This window comes from Tupaia chinensis, unplaced genomic scaffold, assembly GCF_000334495.1.
Source record: "Tupaia chinensis unplaced genomic scaffold, TupChi_1.0 Scaffold146304_1, whole genome shotgun sequence".
Lineage (NCBI taxonomy): Eukaryota > Metazoa > Chordata > Mammalia > Scandentia > Tupaiidae > Tupaia > Tupaia belangeri.
In genome coordinates, this window is record NW_006206160.1 from 224,889 (window position 1) to 229,166 (window position 4,278).

Consider the following 4,278-nt stretch of genomic DNA (forward strand, 5'->3'; position numbering starts at 1 on the left):
TAAAAAAAAAATTTCAGAAGAAAAAAAAAGGCATTAGAAATACCTATTTGATGACTGCAGTTAAGCTATATAGCCCTAGTTAGGTGCTACTTTACAGTATGTTCATTCTATTCACTGAGGTTTATGCCTAAAGTCAGTCTTGTGTTCATGGATATGTACATATCAGCTGTGCTTGCTATTGAAAATATTTAGATTTATTAAGATATTTAGTGAAACAATAAAATGGGGGAGGCATAGAAAGCAACAATAGATACCAGACACAGTGTGGGAGGAGGGTGGGAGATGGCAGAGGGTGAGATAGGGAATCAAGGATGGGAAAAAAGGCAAAATATACAGAAAACAAGAAATGGAAAATGATTTGTTGACAATAACACATATGTTGATGTGCTTGATTGAGCCAATATACAGTGTATTCTCAAAGGAAAAATCTCATTTTGTATGCTATAATGATGTACAGTGAATGAATGTAAATAAAGAAAAAAATGTGTTAAAAAAATGAGAAATAAAAAAAAAAAGAGTTCTGTCTGGCAGAGAGGACTACAGAAGATATATGAAATAATTTATAGCATAATATAACCTGGACTTTTCCAACCCAGCATTGTAATACAAGATTTTAGAAAAGAGCAACCACACCAGAGGATTATCTTGAGAAAGACATTGAAGTAAGAAGAAGAGACTGATCTTTGCTAGCAGATGGTATGTCACAAAATACTTGGTATGCAGGGCTGGATTGAGAAGGTCTTTGTGTGATTAGTGTTTGCTTTTCAACAATTTGAGTAGTTGACATGTAAATATTATCTCAAAAATATTTAAAACCATACTGTCTCTAGTTTTATAGAGTCACAAACAAAATTATAAGAAATACTTTGAAGATTATCTTTAAAATTCAGTATTCTGAAAAGCTGTTTATTAACTGTGAGATTATTAAAGTAGGATTACATCAGATTTGGACAGCAAAGGACACAGTAATTAGTCTTAATTTTACTGAAAACCTAGAAAGTAGGTAGCAGGAGAGATTAAGTAAAAAAGCATAGGACTTTTGCTCCCACATGGCACTGTAAAGGAAACACATGTTAGACATTTGGACATACATCCTGAAAGTCAGAGATGCTGACCTGAATAAAGAAACTACATTTATACAGGAGCACTGGACACAGCAAGGTTATCTAGGTGAGTCAGGGAAGGTTTCCTAAAGACATGAACCCTCAGTGGAGATGTGAAGAGTAAATGGGCAATAACAAAGCAGAGGCACAACTGGAGCAAAGGGCCTAGGGTAGGAGGAGCAAGCCCTGTGATTAGATGGAGAGAATTGATCAGGTGGCTGGGGACAAAAAGTAACAAGGGGACAAGCACAGAAGGATTAGAAAAATGTTCACTCATGGTTAACAGGTTGCAGTTGCAATAGAGTCATGTCAGAGAGAAGACATTGTCTGCACCTTGTAAAGATAAGTAGAGTTTTGAAGGGAAACAGGATTGAAGGAAACTCAATGGAATATGGGGAGGTCATCCTTTTTGGAGGACCTCCCAGGAATGACAGGTGCTGGGATGGAGAGGGTGACAATGGAGATTTTGGTCTTTCAGGATCAAAAACTATTATCTGACTGGTTGTCACCTTGGGGACAAAAAGAAAAAGAGAGATAATGCAATTTTTCCAAATCCTCACTTGAGCAATGAGGGGTTAATAGATGTGCTAGTCTTGGGTAATGGAGACTTCAGAAAGAGTTTCTTTGAAGTTTGGCGAGTGACATCAATTTGGATAATAGTAGCTCCCAGATGACTCTTACATGCACAAATGTGATTCTGAATAGATCACTAGTTTCTTGAATCTGAATCCATAGGAGATATTGAAGCTGCTGATGTCAATGTGGAAGATTGGATATTGTCTTATTGGATATCACAGACTGGGTAACTAAATAAGAACATAAATTTATTACCAATTGTCTGAGGCTGAAAGTAAAATATTGTGGCACCAGTATTGATTCTGGTAAAGGATACATATTCTGAATGAGAGGAACACTGTGTCCTCACATAGCAGAAAGTGGTAGGGAAAAAAATGTTCTCCCTCCATTAAGCCCTCTAACCATAACAACAAAATTAAATGAGGGTAGACTCCTCAAGACCTGAATATCTCCCAAGAGGTCCCTTCTCCCAGCACATTGTAGTGGGGATTAAGTTTCCAGCCCATGACGTTTGTGGTACACTCTCAGGCTATAACAGGTATAAAAATGGTAAACTACTAAGAGGCATGGTTGTTCTAAGTCTCCTAATCCTGGTTGGCCAGTCTCAGTCAGAATGATCTGGCTGTGAAGTCGCCCCTTACAGCACAGGACCATCATCCTCTCCAGCTTAGTGAAATATAAAAGATTATTCACATAATTAAATAGAAAAGCACACCTACTCCTCTGTCATGGCCTGGGAAAGCCTCCAGCACTAAAATCCTTTCAGGATGAGGAATTTCTCACCAGGAGTCTACAGGGCTGTGTAGAGCCATCTCCCAGCACAACCTTTACTGTGGAATATGGTCCTTCTCCTTCTAACAAGGCTGTGTGGAACATAACCACAATGTCTAGTAATGGTCACTGTGACTGAACTGGTAAAAGAGTTTGATGAATTCCTTGCCCAAGTTTAATTATCTAATTAGTTATCTACTTAGTTCAATACCACTAAGATTCTTAATCACCATTCCAAAATGATTTCTTGCCTTGTAAACACACTGATTGATCTTGCATAGGTTGTCCACTCATTATTAACTCACTTAAGTTATTGAAGAACAAGAAAGGTACCTTAAGAAAAGGTAATTGTTGAAAAACTTAGAAGGGCTGGCCAGTGCCAGGGTGGTGGTGGATAAAGTGCTGTACATTGGGATGTGGGTTCCATATGGACAACCTGAGTTTGAGTCCTGGGCCCAAAGGCTCCAAAGCCATGCCAGGTGTGTGTGTTTGTGAGAACAAAATCCTGAATGGTGGGAAAATGGAGGAGGTTTTGTGGTATGTACACATCTCATTTGAGGGTGCTTTCTCTTTCTCTCTCTCTTTCTCTCTCTCTCTCTGATAGGTGCATGCATCCTCGGGCAATTAAAATGAAAATGGTAGTAATAAACTGATGTGAAACTGTGACATGTGGTAACATTCTGGGACGCAAGTCCCCTGACAGGAAGAAGACAGTACAGTGGACTTCAGCCCCCAGCCTCTGTTCAGAGGTACACGATTTTACAATCATGAAATTCATAGGTCTATACCATTCAACAACAATAAAATCTCAGATGTCTTACATATTAAACTTCTGACTTCTCATTTTACCAAATAAGGAAACAATTTTAAATCTATGCTTATTACTGCTATCACTGTATAAAAGACCATTTTTAACAGGAAAAAAAAAACTTAGAAAGTTACCTTCAGATAAAAAAGACACTCTTTGAATTAAATTAATTAGAGGTGGAACATTCCTATTAGGTTGTCGGAAAAATCATGTTGCATATTTGCACAGAAAAATACATATGTGACTTTCCTGACATACTTTTCTTTTGTTTTCAGACTAGTAAAAAATATTTTTATAGCCTCTTTCTTTCATGATTGAGAAAGAGCATAGACCTAAAAGAGAGAAATAAGCATCCCCAAAGTGGGTCTCTAGATGCTTCAGTTCTTTTCCCCCAGCCCTCCAACTAGTAAAGATAACAGCTTCCCAGTGTCTTTCAGGCTGACTGAGGACATGAACTCCAGTCGGTCATGTGGCTCCAGCCTCACAGACTAGAGTTCCACCATCTGCACCACTGGGAAGACCACAACAGTGAAAAGATTCGCAAATGCCCAACACCATCAGAAAGTGGGCTCTTGGGAAACCACTGCTCAGTCACATCAAAATCTCTTCCCCTCCATTCTCCTTTTGGGATTTTGTGCAAAGCACCCAGAAACACACACACACACGCTCAGCATGATTTTCAAGCTGCTGGTTCTGGGACTGAAACCATGGGGAAAGTTAGTGCCATGTGGACAGATAGTGCTTTAACAAACATGCCACCTGCTAGGCCAATTTTTTAAGGTACTTTTTGTCATCTATATTGAGGTATAATTGACAAATAACATAAATATATTTTAGACATTTTTGCTACATGGTGTATGCACTTGCCAGAGAAACAGAAAGTGAGAAATCAACCCCACAGGAGATGGTCATGTCATCCCTTCTACTCCATTCTCCTCTTGGGATTTGGGTATGTACACGCACATGATCTAGACATGAGTTTCCAGTCTCAGGGTCAGGGACTTGAACCAGAGTCGGACA